The sequence below is a fragment of the Dipodomys spectabilis genome, unplaced genomic scaffold (genome assembly GCF_019054845.1).
Source record: "Dipodomys spectabilis isolate Male_0828 unplaced genomic scaffold, ASM1905484v1 ptg000234l, whole genome shotgun sequence".
In the NCBI taxonomy this organism is placed as follows: Eukaryota; Metazoa; Chordata; class Mammalia; order Rodentia; family Heteromyidae; genus Dipodomys; species Dipodomys spectabilis.
This window is the reverse complement of record NW_024870911.1, coordinates 8,109,054-8,125,215: the sequence shown is the minus strand read 5'-3', so window position 1 is coordinate 8,125,215 and position 16,162 is coordinate 8,109,054.

Genomic DNA, 16,162 nt, shown 5'->3' with positions numbered 1-16,162 from the left:
GTTTATCATCATGTTTCCAGAACCGCAAACCTATACGGCACAAAGGTAACATGGCTACTGCTGGAAAGGCTTTCCTAAGCAGGAAAAAAAATGAGAATATTCCAGCTTCCTCCTTTGCCCACCTTCCAAGTTTTCCCTTCTATTGGCCAATCAGCCTTACCACCTGACAGGATGGCCTGTTCAGGAGGCAGGCCCCTGGAATGCAGCATACCAGGGGCAGGGATGGATCTGAGGACCAGCAGGAAATCAGCTGACAAGAAGGCCTTCATTTCTGTTCCTTGAAAAGGCCAGTGTCAGGATATTTACATATCCTATGTTTTCTGCCTATCATTTCTCTCCCTCCACTATTCACCCAGCTGCCTCGCTCTCAACGTGCAGGTTCCAGTTCAAATATCATGTCCTCAAAGAGGCTTTGCCTGATGATTTACCCAAAGTAGCTCTCCCTATCAAATCTTTATGAGGTTTACAATTATGCACATGTCTCCCACTTATCTGTTTCAATCTAGCTATTCAGGGACAAGACATACCTATTTGGCTTTCTATTCATTGTTAGAATCTGCTGAATGCCTAGCACCAATAAATAGCAATTATAATTACTATTATTTATTTATTGTGTGTGTGTGTGTGTGCGTGCACGCATGCACGTGCATGTGTGTATGTGTACTGGTGGTCCTAGAACTCGAACTCAGTACCTAAGCACTGTTCCTAACTTTTTGTGCTCAAGGTTAGCCCTCTACCACTTGAGAGAACTTCACTTCTGACTTTTTGGTAGTTAATTGAAGATTAGAATCTCACAGATTTTCCTACCCAGGCTAGCTTTAAACCACGATCCTCAGATGTAAGCTTTCTGAACTAGGATTACAGGAGTGAACTAGGATTACAGGAGTGAGCTACTTGTACATGGCTATCTTTAATTTTTTATTTTTTAATAATAGCTAGATAATCAGGTCAAGATGTCAGCCTGTTCTGGAGCATGCACTCATTTCTTTCTCATGCTATTTCTTTTTTTTTTTTTCTCGGTCATGAGGCTTGAACTCAGGGTCTGAAGCTCTACTCTACCATTTTGAGCCATAATTGCACTTCTGTTTTTCTGGTGGTTAATTGGAGTAGAAGCCTCATTTTCCTGCCCAGGTATTCTTTGGACCACTATCCTCAGATCGCAGCCTCCTGAGCAGCTAGAATTACATGCATGAGCCACCAGGACTTGGCATTATCATGCCATTTTTATTTTTCATTTCTAACATTTAATAAACAGAAATTGTATGCTCAGTTCCACGTACACTTTAAAAATATTGTCAAGAATGCCAAATTTCTACATCTAAAAGCTTCAAAGGCCATTAGGAGAAAGTTGATACATTCTGTGATGTGTCAAAACAAAAACTACGTTGGCAAACATGAAAGAAGGATTCCCTTACTCAAATGATGTGTAACTGAAAAGAGAAAGATGTGTACAGGGAAGCAACTTATCATCTGCAAAGTCTGCTTATATTCCACAGTATCTTGATTTTTGTTCTTAATAAACTGTAGAATGATGCATTCTCCTTGACATTTCCTAGTATACCTTCATTATGTTTCTTCTACAATCCATTTATCTTTTTAATTTTTCCCTTAGTAAAGGCAGCTTTCTTTTACTTTCCGAGTCTTTAATTCTATCTGCTGTATGGGAGCAGGGTAATGGTCCATCTTTTACCAATGAAGCAAGTTTGATTCTACATCCTGTTCTTCCTTAGATTCTGCCCTGAAGCTTCCGGCTTTCTTTAGTGTTCACTTTTCTAACCTCATTTTCCATAAGAAGAAAAATCCCTGTAATTTCAGGACATGAAGAGTTAGTCAGCAGGAGACTCAGGTGACTGACAGAGCAATTAGTATGAATGGAGCTCATGCGTTCATGTCACATTGATCTTGGCTGATACTGTAAGATAGATTCATTCATAAAATGCCTACTGTGAACCTCTCCTAAGAATATCCTCCTTTGGAGAAGGATCACAAAGGCTCAATAGCTATGTGCACATGATCATATAAAATAGTATTTATCAAAATAAACTCCAAGACATAGAAACAAGAGTCGTCGTTTTTCTTTGTGGCTGTTTTTGTTTTCTGTACCTTTTGTCTTATTTGTAAATTTAGCTGTTTGGAGGAGAGTAAGAGGGGTAAAGAAAGGGTGGGACAAAGGGTAAACAAATGCAGCACTGACACTCACTAGACACTATGTTGAAAAATGAACGATACGGGGTGAGGACAGGAGGAAAACACTGGGGGAGAGAGAGAGGAACGGGGTGACACTGTTCAAAGGAAATACACTCATCATCCATGTTGAAAATAAACTATACAATTTGTGGGTGGGGGATGAAAGGGGGAAATAGGAGAACGAGGGAAGGGGTGACATTGTCTAAAAAGATATTTACTCTTTACCTGACTTATGTAACGGTGACCCCTCTGTGCATCACCTTAGCAATAATATATATTATACAAAATGCTTACTGTGTGCTAGCGACTGTGCTTGGGCTCGAGTTGTAATTATGAATAGCTATGGTGTCAATTCTCTAGGGCCTTCCTGTGCACAGGACAGAGAAAAAGGCAAGTAACAAGAGTTTACAACTCATTATGTCAGGTGCTTCAAGGGAGGAAATGCAAAGCACTATGGGAAGACACAGAGAGTTCCTAACCCAAAGGCAAGTAGTCAGGGGAGGCAGTGAGGGATGGTGTGGCAAAGGCTTCCTGAAGAAAATGATGCATCACTGAAAGATGAGTAACACTTGCTACCATTCAGACAAAGCCTAGAAGATAAAGGAGACAGTGTGTGCAAAATCCATATTTGTGGGATCGTAAGTCACTCAGAGCCAGGTGCGGGACAGGAAGGGAGCAGGAGAAGAACTGAAGAAGGATGCAGGGGACTGAGTGTTGACAGTTCTGACACCAGGTAAGAACCTGTTCCTAATCATCCAGTCCTTCTCAGCTAACTCAAGGGAAAAGGAGTTGATGACAGACAAGGGGAAGAAGTCAGACTTTGTAGTCAGGCAACCAGAAGTTGAACTTTGGTCCTGTCACTATTTTTGTGACCTTGAGCAAAATTACTTAGCCTCTGTTGCTTTGGCAATAAAGAGAGAGAGTGGGGGGAGGGAGAGAGAGAATTTATCTGCTCTAAAGGAATATCATTAAGACTAAATAATATAATATGCATAGTGTCTAGCACATCGCATGGGTCCCATGTTAAACCTCAATAACTATTATAGAATAAATTGCTGTAATCATGACTAACCTCACAAAGCCTGAGTCACATATTTAAAGGAACATAAACAGGACTGGATTGTCTCTTGTTACCAGAGACATTTATCCTGCCTGAACCTGTTTAGATCCTCTTGTTTGGTCTCTTTGGCCCTGAGCCTTTAATAGTAATGTATGTGTTTCACAATTTGGTGTTGTTTCACTGCCTAGTAAATGAGTTGTTTGGAGTGAACTGTTGTGTCTTCCGACTCCCAGCAATTTCATTTCCTTCTTGACAGAGAATTTTTCAGCTAAAAAGGGTTATTGGGATTCAGGTATGGGAGTTACGAACACAGCAGCATGGTGGAATAAATATGTGTGCTTCTAGCAAACAAATCAAATATCCAGCAGCAGTGCAATGGTGCCTTGTGCTGCTATGCCTATGCTGTGAGATGCTACGGAGTAGCTAAAGGGAATGACGTCACTGTCTATGTACTAAGGTGAAAGATTGCCAAGACTCATTAAGAAATGAAAAAGCAGGCTGCATGGGGATTTTTCACAGTGATGTACTATGGTCCTTTAGAGCACTGGTATTGGAAAGTAAATGATTCCAAGGAAAGCACCATTAAGGAAAATCTATGAGTGCTCAGGAAGCAGAGAGTTCACTCCTATCTGCAGATGCTTGATTCATTTGTGTCAGAATGGTAAGTACATTTATAAACAATGTTTTATGCTCTCAATGGTTATAAACATAATGTTTAAGTACATAGGAAAAGTCTAGAAGGATATATGTTAAAATGGTAAGTGGATTTTCATTGTGGCATGAAAAGATAATTAGCTTTTCCAGAAACATTTTAGTTTTTTATAAGTAGTATTCATACAAAGAATGAGGAATGGCTTAAACAAAGAGTTGGAGTGAGAAATAGCGTAAAGGTTGAGTGAAATTGGCTTAAATCCAGGCTTAGCAGCTTGTTAGCGCTATGATTTTTCAAAAGGCAGGCCTCTTCCGTAACAGTTTCTCATCAAGAATATAAGGACATTCCCCACCACTTGTCTTGCAGATTTGTTGTACAGACTGAAAGTAAAAGTTCACCAGGTGCTGCTGGTGGCTCATACCTATAATTCCAGCTACTCAGGAGGCTGAAATATGGAAGATCATAGTTTGAAGTCAACCTGGGCAGAAAAGTCTGCCCGAGTCCATCTTCAATTAACCAGCAAAAAGTCAAGCTGGTGGCTGATTCCTATTAGCTACTCAGATGGCTGATATCTGAAAATGATGGTTCAAAGCCAGCCTGGTCAGAAAAGTCCGTGAGATTCTTTATCTCTAATAAACTATTCAGAAAAAAAAAAGTCAGGCTGGAGATGTGGAGTACCAGCCAAGCCAGCCAGCCAAGCAAATGTGAATGAGGCCCTGAGTTCAAACCTCCATACTGTGTGCACGCACACGTGCATGCACGTGCACACACACACACACACACACACACACACACACACACACACACCCTTCCTGGTGTGTTATCAGTACTGCTTGTTCCCCTATGCTGAAATCAACGTATTTTTCTTTTCTTTTCCAAAGGTTTATGGTTTTACAAATTAGGAAACTGAAGACAAAGGGATTAAGCCATTTTTCTGGAAGTCACACTGCTGGCTAATGTGAAAGTGAGGATTTAACATAACACAGGTGTCCTACCTCCCAGTGTAGTGAGCATTTTACAAAGCAGGGAAGCTGGAATGATGTGGAACATGGCTGCTTCTAGTAACAGTTCCAGTGTTTAGATTCCATTTTACAGATTTGCCATAGAAAGCATGGCTGTCTAGGCCAGACAAACCAAACCAAAGATGGCCAAACTGGTTGTTTGGGTATATGTGCGGGGGTTATGTCTACCATGTCTACTGTTTTGTAGATCTTACTAACATAAAAGGAGACAGCCAATAAAATGTCCCCGCTTGCTTGCACTAAATGAACTTTTGTTGAGATGTTTGTGTGACCTCTTGATAGATGACCTGTGGATTTGAGTTCGTTAGTAGCTCTGAATTTGGTACTATATGCTCACATTGGCAATTTTTTTTCTATTTCTCTCCCCTGTCCCTCACTCCTGAAATTGTGGTTCCTAATAATATAGAGGAACCAGAAGCCTATTGCCTCAGATTCTGTTTTCTAGGCTGCCCAGGCTGAAAACACCCCAGAATTCCAATGGCAAAATTATGCCAATTGAGTCATCTTTGGTGATTTTTTTCCTTCCCTGTGGGATCTTTTCTGTGCTCCTAGTTACATTAAAAAAAAAAATGTGTAACTTTGGGAAAATTACCTCATCTCCTATATTAGCAGAGAAAAAAGAGGGGGCTGCCATGTTCTCTGGCTTTTACTTAGTCATTTCACTTTCTGCCCTAAGGGCTGGTATAGTGCAGGATGGTCCAGAAGTCTCTGATCTGAAAGCACATTCCATAGGTCCTAGCTGTACAGCAAGAGGAAGGAGAGTTCCTGCCCGTACTTGGCCTGCCTCTCCCAACTTACCATCTTAGATTCTAGAGTTTCAACCATGTTGCTTTTGGCTTTTACTTACTCATGAAGAGATTTATGTGGATTTAATGTTTAGTCTTGGTTGTCAAAGATTTTGGTCTTTGTGAGATTTGTAGGGAACTTGATCAACTACAACTTCTCTTCTCCTCCCCCCTACCCTGCCACCCCAGTGTGGATTTTCATAGTAGCAGGTTTGGGGGTTACTAATTTTTGGTTTTGTTTAACATGTAATTTTTACATCCACTAAGAATGAATAAGGTCCTAATATTTTAGCACCTCATATAAGAAGCCAGGATGAAAAATTCTACTGTCTACAAATCACATGTAGCAATTGCATAATGGATCTCAGAAAACACAATCCTGAGTCTTCCTCCAATCTCATTCTGACCCTGAGTCTGGAATTCTTTTTAAGAGGACAAGAATCAGTGTTTATTTTCCTTTGCTAATGTAGCAAGTTCAAAATGTCCCTCACACTCATATGCCTTAAAGCAGATGTCCTGTCCATGATATCCCTTGTCTAATGCTCTCCCCAGAAATCCCTTAGCCCTCTAGATAACAGAAAATCAAAACCCAATTTTTAGGCAATGAGTCAAACCTTCCTGTGGTCCAGTCACTGAAAGCTCTTTAGACAATTATGTCTGGTGTTAAATCAGGAAAACATTAAATACTTCCATATACCTTTTGCTCCTCCCCTAATGGCACCTGGATATGGGAGTATGGGTATGGATTAGGTGCTGCAATAGAGGTTGTAAAATCCATGCAGGGTTCTGAATCCTCATGTCTTCAGATGTAGAGTGGCTAGAACAGCGACAAAGCACCCCTTACCCAATGACTGAGCATACAAGGGACATAGCTAAAATGATCACAGTGTTTAAGGATGAACCAGCACTTACCCTGAAATCTGTGTTTTCTGTTACTGGTTTGGTTTCTGGGGTAGAAGGATTCTCTATGCTTTCCTCTAAGCCTAGACTTCTGATGCTGTGCCATTGTGATATTTCATGAACTAAATTCTGGTTCTAAAATTATAGAGAGCAATTTCCTCCTTGTTTCTCATTCTACATTTTGTAGATACATTGCTCAGGATAGCCTAACAGAAGCTGTACAGAGATGTGCCAATTCTATTAAAGAACTCCAATACTGAAATTTATGGACACAAAAATGCCCACAATTTCCATACAAACCAATCTCCTGGTACAAATTCCTCTTGCACAAATGAAATTTAAAGATTATAATCCATGCCGGGCACTGGTGGCTCACGCCTGTAATCCTAGCTACTCAGGAGGCTTTTTTTCTTGCCAGCCCAGGCAAGAAAATCCATGAGACTCTTATCTCCAAGTAACCACCAGAAAACTGGAAGTGGTGCTGTGGCTCAAGTGGTAGAGCACTAGCCTTGAGCTGAAGAGCTGAGGGACAGCGCCTAGGCTGAGTTCAAGACTCACGACTGAAAAAACAAAGATTATAATCCTTTCATATGAGATCTAAAAGATTCTACATCTGAAATCAGATTATCTGGTTCTTCTGTGCTAAACTTCAAAGGAATTAAATTCTGCTCTACTTGTGCACCTGCTCCATCTACCATTTGAGACACATGGGCAGAGCTGAGGTTCTCTTGGTTGCTGCAGCTTTAGTAGCTGCTGTGTCTCTTGTAGGAGGAGGCAGTTTTCTTAGGGACTCAGAAGCTAAATTCATCTCTTCTGAGCCTTACTTTATCAGGATCCTCCTGAATAGTAAATGGGACGTAAAAAGATAGATACAGAACCCCCTTTAAAAAAAAGTCAATGCCCACAAGCTAAAATTACAATAGGCCCAAAGGAAACGTATCCTAGGATTTCAGAAATTGGTGCTGTCAAAGATCATAGCAGACAATCAGCCAAGTCTTCTAAAATGGAGATCTTTGAAAGAACCCTGATTCCAGCCTCACCAGCAAGCCACTCAGACTTAGTTGGTTATTTGTAACAAGTGTTACACTTGCTGGGATTAAGGCTAAGAGCAGGAAGTGGAATCTATCTATGCAAGATCAAATTAGCCATTTTGCATATTCAAAGCCTGTTAATTCCCTTATGTGTAAGATTTCAGTGTTACCAGGAGAGGGGTTTTGCCTAGCAATAAGGCTTGCATGGGGCTCTTTTGTGGAGGAGGCATTTTCAGCCCTGTAGTCAGGGGCTGCTGGCACTGCCTTATGTCAGGGATGTGAAGGGCCTGTGAAGACACCTCAGGGAAGAAGTGTTTTCAGTGATCTTTATACTTGTTTAAACACTTCCTTTCCTTCAAAATCTAATCCTTCACTTAGTTGGCCCAGCTTACTAAGGCTCCTACAGTCCACCAGCACCTTCTCTGCTCAGTCTGTACTTGCTGGCTGGGCCCAATACTATATAGTTAAAAGCCAGGTGCTGGTGGCTCATGCCTTTAATCCTATTTGCTTGGGAAGGTGAGATCAGGAGGATCATGGTTCAGGCCAGTGTGGGCAGAAAACTTTGTGAGATTGCTTCTCAAGTAAGAGGACTAAGACCTGGGAAAGATGGTTGTACATACTTGTCATCCTAGCTCTGTGGGAGACTGAGATAGGAAGGACTAATCCAGACAAAACTCAGTCTCAACAGAAGTGGGTTGTAATGGTGCGGGCTTTTTAATCTCACCTATGGTGAACTGAAAACTAGGAAGATCATGATGCTCCAGACATATGAGACCCTACCTCAAAAATAACCAGTGAGGGAAAACAGCTAGAAGTATGGCTAAGCAGAAGTGTGAGGCCTGAAATCAAATGCCAGTACCACCACCACCACCAAAAAAAGCAAAACATTTATCTGCTGCAGGAAATGTGACAGAACATCAATTTACACGTTATATGAAAAAGAAATTAATGATAAAGAAATCCATGATTCATGACACTTCTAAATATAGGCAGGATGGAAAATTTCCAGAGCAAATATAGATGGCTAGTAAGCATATAATCTTAATATAAAATATTAGCAAAAATATGAGTTTTGCCTATACATTGATAAAATATTTAGTTATTTTGATCATATCAAACACTGTGTATTGGTATGTATGAATGAATGAATAAGTTGAATGAATCTCTGGGATAAATATATACAGGTCTTCCAAAACCTTTTGATAATCTTAATTGTTTTAACCATTTGTTTCAGTAGTTAAACTTATATGAACCTACAGACATACTCAGAAATGCAAAGATTCATGGATAATCATTACGGTATTTAAAATAGTGAAAAGGTAAATGTAGACTGGAAATCATAAGTAAAGAATATTATTCTTGCAAAATTGTGATTCTTTTTCTGACGCTATTATCCATTCTTTCATTTTTATTAGTTAGCCTTCTATTATAAGGATATCGTCACCTTTTCCTATCTATACTATAAAGACTCTTCCAATTCAGAGATATCGTTCCTTTTTTAGATATATACAGCTGCATGATGTAGTCACTGTAGTATGTTTATCTCACCCTATGTTTGTGTATTTAGGTAGTCTCCAATATTTTGTAATTATGTTATAAAGAGTACCTTTGGGCATAGGTATTTTTATATTCTTGGAGAAATAATCCTTGAAGTAGGATTACTAAATGGAAGGATAAATATACATAGTGTTAACAGATTTATGTTGCATCTCTCTCCATAGGGAAGATACCATTTCACATTCCCTCCCCTAGTCATGAGATGTCTACTTCCTCTCAGTCTTGTCAAGTTTTAAAAGTTTTCCTGATTCAATAGGTTGGGTACAGAACTTTGATATTCTTCAAATTTACATTTCTCTTGTTGTAAATAAAATTGGGCATCTCTTTATGTGTTTAAATTATTATGCATATAATCTCTCTCTCTCTCTGTCTAGCTAACATATTCACTTTTTTAAAATGTAGTTTTTGGTTTTTTTTCCCCTTGGTCTCTGAAGTTCTTTAGATATTATGGAAATTAATACTTTACCTATAATGTATGCTGCAAATACTTACTCTCACTTTGTTTTCCTTTTGATTTTGCTTGTGTTTGGTCTGACTAAGTAAAGAGTTTTGGTTTTCACATAGTACAACTTATTTACTTTTTACATTACAGCTAAATTCTAAGTCATGTGTAGGTACCATTCCATCTATTCAGGCTATAGAGAAAAGTATCTATTTCCTCTAGCATTCTATAGGTCATTAAAAAAAATCTAGACCACCTATCCATTAGGTCTTATTTGTATGTGTGATATGATAAACTGCTCAAAATTTATCCTTTTCTCATTGCAAAAAACTTTTTATTGGCATGAAAATGAGTTGTCAATAATGTGTAGAAATGTACCTAATAATGCGAATTCAGAAATGGATGATAAAATATTGACTACCCAAACTGATCTATAATACTCATATATATAACATATGAAGCATATTAGAAAGAAATGCACCAGTAAATTATGAATATTTGTGTTTGGTTAGTAATGTTAAGTGGGATTCAATTTTTTTTCCTTAATATGATTTTCATATTTTCTTTTATGAACATATAATAAAAATTCTATAAGCAGAACAAAGGGCAGCACATGGTCTTTAATTTTAAAAGAGTTTTTTCAAGTCTGAAAAAGACATTTAGAACATATACACTCAGTTAAGGTAAAAAGGAATACAATCAGTCAATATATACTTTTCATTTTCCCTTTCCACATCTTCTCCTCATCTTTTAACTTTCATCCTCTCACGCTCTGTGTCTTATAGAGCAATGAAACACAGGCAGAAAATGTGCAAGCCTTCCTCAGCTTGTTATTTGATGGCTGCAAAAGCTACTTGGGGTTAATTCTTTCATAAAACATCGCTGCAGGTTATAACAAGAACTCAAGGAGACCACAATGCTAATGGACAGTGTAAAGCTCTCTAGCATACCAGATACTTCTCCTCAACTAACAGTCATGAAACAGGCAACAGGTACCTTATTTCAAGGCATTCTCTGTGTTATTCAAAAGGGTGTAAAATTTCAGGTCCCCCCCTCTTTTTTTTTAGCAGCTGAGTGGTCAGAAGAGAATTACTGCTTCCTTTATTTTATGGCCCTAGCAATTCCCCGGGATGTGCAGCTGAAAAATCAATGCCAGATGGCTCAGTAGGAGACGTGTCTAACGGTTCTCCGTTGTTTTCAATCTCCCTAAGAAGAAAGCTTGCAGTGAGCTACTCTGGATTGCCACATCCAGCAGTTAGTAATAACATTTGTTCAACATTCAAGTGTACTGAGATTTGTTTTATATGTGCTATCTCATAACAAACAATCTCTGCCACACTACAAGGCAAGCACAATTACTAATGTCATATATTTTATACATGTCACAGGCTGGGATAAATAACTTTTCCTAAATTAAAGAGACTGGGGGTAACAGAACAAGAATTTGAAGCATTCTTTTTAGGTTCCTAAGTTAGTTTTTAAAGGCTATTTTGATACCAGCGAATAAAGCCTCAGTACCAAGACATAAGAGCTTAACTCCTCTCGGTATACCTCACACATTCATATGAGACAAAAATTCCCTTCCAAAGTGTTTTCTTACAGCCTTTCTAGAAAGGATTTAAAAAACCAGCATCTTCTCATTTTTTCCAAGGATGATAACACAAAAATAATAGTTTTCTAGATGGAAAAGCAATCAATTAATTTATTATCTACACTGAATGCCTTTAGAGCATTAGGGCTTCTCTGTCTCTCTGTCTCTTCCTCCTTCCCCCTCCCTCCCACCTCTCCAGTTTGCAAGGGTAATAAGTATACTGTAATTACCAGCTGAAATCCTCTTAGTTTCATTAACAATACTTGAAGAGAGCCTTTTTAAAAATTATAATTTTATTATCTTTAAGTAGTTGTACACTGGGGTTACCATTTAACAAATCAGTTCATAAGTAAAATGCATATTGGTCAATATCATCTCTTTCATCATTGTCTCCCAACCCTCTCAACCCAACCCCTCCCCTCAATTTTTCTTAGTTTCATGTGATATAGATTAGTGATAAGGGGATAAATCTATTAAAGTAGTCAGTTATGACAGCTTGAAAAACAATATATGGAATACTTCTGGTGTTGCACTCTAATCCATCCATCATTGTTAGATGGGTGAATCCTGAGCTAAAAAGACCAAAGGGCAGGTCAGTGTCCTTCCCCAGATTCTCTTTATTTGTCACATCCTTTGCTTTCTGAAAGTAGCATTCAGGTATTACTATTTACATCGAGAAAATTGCTGAGTTCAACTACAAAATCATTATCAAAGGTAATTTATATTTTTAACTAGGGTTGCTTCTAGGGGCTGGGAAGGTGGCTCAGTGGTAGAGCGCTTGCCTTGCATCCATGAGGCCCTGGGTTCGATTCCCCAGGACCACATAAGCAAAAAAAAAAAAAAGCTGGAAGTGGTGCTGTGGCTCAAGTGGTAGAGCACTAGCCTTGAGCTGAAGAGCTGAGGGGCAGTGCCCAGACCTAGAGTTCAGGCACCATGACTGGCAAAAACAACTAGGGTTGCTTCTAGTTTTCTAGTCAGGAAATAGCACTTATATAACAGTGTGTGCTCTGTATTTTTTTAAGAAAGTAGTGTGTGGTCTATAAATAGCAAATAACCAGCACTTCCTTTTTATTCTCTTCTTCATTGTCCCTCAGTCTTGCTCCCTCTTTTTTTTTTTCTCAAGAGATTAACCTCCACCAGAGAGAATGACACCACCCCATTTGTTAGGAAATGGAAAAACTTGGAAAAAATTATATTAAGTGAAGTAATCCAGACGCAAAGAAACATAGGTCCCGGGGCTGGGAAGGTGGCTCAGTGGTAGAGTGCTTGCCTTGCATGCATGAGGCCCTGGGTTCGATTCCTCAGCACCACATAAGCAAAAAGAAAAAACGCTGGAAGTGGCGCTGTGGCTCAAGTGGTAGAGTGCTAGCCTTGAGCTGAAGAGCTGAGGAACAGTGCCTAGGCCCAGAGTTCAGGCCCCATGACCGCACCCCCCCCCCAAAAAAAAGAAACATAGATCCCTGGTTTCCCTTATCTGCAATAACTAGTATATGTATAGGACAAGCAGACGAGGTCAAAAGCTATGTACATATGACCAGATAACCTGATGCTAGGTAAAATGAACCCCAAGATAGGGACACAAGAGGTTTTATCTTTGTTGCTGTTCTTTTTAATGTACTTAAAATGTACTATGTGATTTTTTTTTGTTTCTTTGTATGTTCTTCCCCCATGGTACAACTTCTATAGTTACTATATTTGATTTCGGTGTCCTGCATCTTGTATATACATTTTTCTAATTTGGGGAGGGAAATAACAAAATGCTGAAATAAGGATACAGGATGACTCATTGTAACAAAGAGATGTACAAGACAGTATGTTGAAAACAAACTTTAAAACTTTGGGGCGGGGGAGGGAAGGGAGGAGTTGGGGAGGTTGGGAGGAAAGGGATGGTAGGGGAAAAATAAAGGAGGGTGTAACAATGCTCTATAGGAAATGGACTCATTACCTTGCTCATGAAACTGTAACCCCTCACTACAGTATCTTTACAATTAAAAATATATATTAAGAGTAAAAAAGAGATTAACCTTCAAGGTAGATGTTTGCTGGAAAGCCTTTCCCTTCTATACTAATATCCCCAGAATTTAACTATAGTCCTTGTTCTTGGCTAGACTCTTTTTAATTCTTGCTGGCTTTCATTTAAGCAAAACCAGCACAGTTAACTATCAATAATTGTTTAATGTTCCCTAAAATATCCTCATGCTGGGTAGTTCAAATACTAATGGATGTCTTTTTCAAGCAAATCTGAATTGTTTTAACAATATTTGCTTTTAAAGGGAAGGAAAAAAAGCATTAATTTCATGCAGTATTTTCAGGGAAATTTGTAGCATATGTTGTTGACTGCAACTTGGATTGAATGGTTTAAATACTAACAACATGACTGATAGCATAAAAATGTCCAAGGACATTCTAATTCTGCTTCTTACTCCTGAATATAAGATATAACAGGATGATTGTAGAGCTCTTGGACTATTTTCTTCATTCACCCTCTGTCAAACTTCTAGTCAGGAATCAGAGGGCTCACATACAGCACCATCATTCCCAGGTAATAATACTACCACCCAGGGATGCAGCAAGGATGAAGGGAGAGGATGATCATGTAGCACAGAATACCTGGCATAAAGTCATAATTGCTCTAATTACAAGCATAACAGACATTACTGAATGCTCAATGAATGTCAGATTTTATGCTGAAACTTCTATGGATTGTGTCATTTATTCCTCATAGCCTCCTTATCAAGTAGATTCAATGATTGCTTTCACTGTTTAGGTGAGGGAACTAAGGGGAGGAGGGGCGAAGGGGTTGAGTAACTTGTGTAAGGTCACAGCCTGAGTAAAAGAATGCACATTCATTCTTTCTGGTTTCCCTTATTTGCAATAACAAGTATATGTCTGGGACAAGCAGAAAAGGTAAAAAGCTATGTACATATGCCAGATAAGATGATGTTAAGTGAAATGAACCCCAAAATAGGGACACAAGTGGTTTTTTCTTTCTTGCTATTGTTCCTCCCCCACGGTATAACCCGTTTCCACTGTATTTGATGTCGGTGCCCTGCATCTTGTATATATACTTCTCTAGCTTGGGGAGGGGAAGGGAAAAAACCAAAATGCTTAAATAGGGATACAGGTTGACCCATTGTAACAGGGAAATGTACAGACACTATGTTGAAAAACACACTTTCCAATTTAGGTGGGGAGGAGTGGAGTGGGAGAGGGGGAGTGTAGTTGTGGAGGTGGGAGGTAAGGGAGGGTAGGGGATAAACAAAGGAGGAGGTAACCATGCTTGATAGGAAATGTACTCATTACCTTCTCATGTAACTGTAACCCCTCTGTACAGTATGTTTACAATAAAAATGTATTTAAAAAAAGAGTACAGATTCACATCCAAGAGCTCTGATTGCCTTGTACTACACTTTTCTGCTAGACCAATGTGATTATTCTTGTAAGCAGATTCAAGCACTAGACATTTAAGCAGAAATTCTCGATTTAAAGAATTGAACTCAGAAGCCTTTCAATGGTACTGTCAAGGTTCAGCTTCAAGACAAACATCATGCTTAAGCAGTTGACATCCTCCTTGGAGAAGTCAAGTTTAAAAAGAAAAATCTTTGTATCAAGAACAATTTAAGTAGGTTTTAGGAGATAAGAACTTAACCTAAATTGGCAGTCCTGGGGATGACTAGGACAAGGGGCTCTTCTAGTACAGGAAATGGTAGAGAGTACAGACTCTAGGTTGGGTTGATTTCCATTTCAAGAGTATATTTGCTATCTGTAGGAATTAGCTAATTAGGCAGACTCTCCCTAGTAAGCAAAACCCATGATGCCAAAGCATCATAAAATACAGAAAATTATTTTGTGAAACATGGTTAATAATTCTAGATGAAAGGTCCTAACTCCATTTCTTGTAGACATTGCCCTTGGTTCTTACCACTTCTACTCTAATAAGAGTGTCTGTAATACATGACATACTAGCTTGACAGGAACAAGGAGTCTGCTTCCAGCATTCTCCATGGCTGACAAGGCCTTGATCTCTGTTCCCCTTTGCATCAATGATTCTTTACCCCCCAAGTTATGCAGATAGTGAGGGAGGTGAGGACAATGGCAAAGAGAAGGTAGCTTTGGAATCACTGCCCTTTGAAATCACTGAGGAGGTTGCCTTGTACAAGTCTTTATTCTAACCACACTCAGGTGGAATAGCGTCAACACGGTTGCCTGGTATGTTTAAGCTGAAAGAAGAGCTTAGTCTAGTTCTCATACATTTTCATTAGATCCTGTTTGACACAGATCCTGAGTTGTTTTTTGTTTTGTTTTTTAGTGTTTTCTATGAAGGTGAGAAAGGGGACATTACCTAGATCAGAAAAGAATATTGAATGACGTGTGTTGTTTTTTTTTGCATATCAGAGAAACAATGTATCAATCAGCAATTCAAACATACAAAATATTGGTAATAGCAACATTGAGAATAATCATCAAGTAGAAAAACTTCTGACTGATCAATATGAGAAGTGAGAAAGCTGATGTGTGCCTGTAGTTTCACCACATGGGAGGCTGAGGAGGATCACTGAGCCAAGAGTTCAAAAACAGCCCCGGCAGCGTAAATAACACCCCAGCTCAAGAAACAAAACAAAACAATAACAATTTAACAAACTCACTAAATAAGGAAAAATGAAAAGTGATAAAAGCATTGTAAGTATTGTAAATACAAATTTTAAAATTAATTAACATTATAGACTATTTGTAATCTACATATTTGTAATCTACATATAACTTATATGCTAATGTTCACATTTTAATGAAACAGACACCAAATTATTCTTCAAATATGTCAGATATGTTCTCACTTCAATGTTGTCTAACTTCTGTTCCTTTTGTCTGGAATAGTCTACTTCCAAATAGCTGAATAGCTAGGTTCCACCTCTTCTTCCCTCCCTCCCTCCTTCT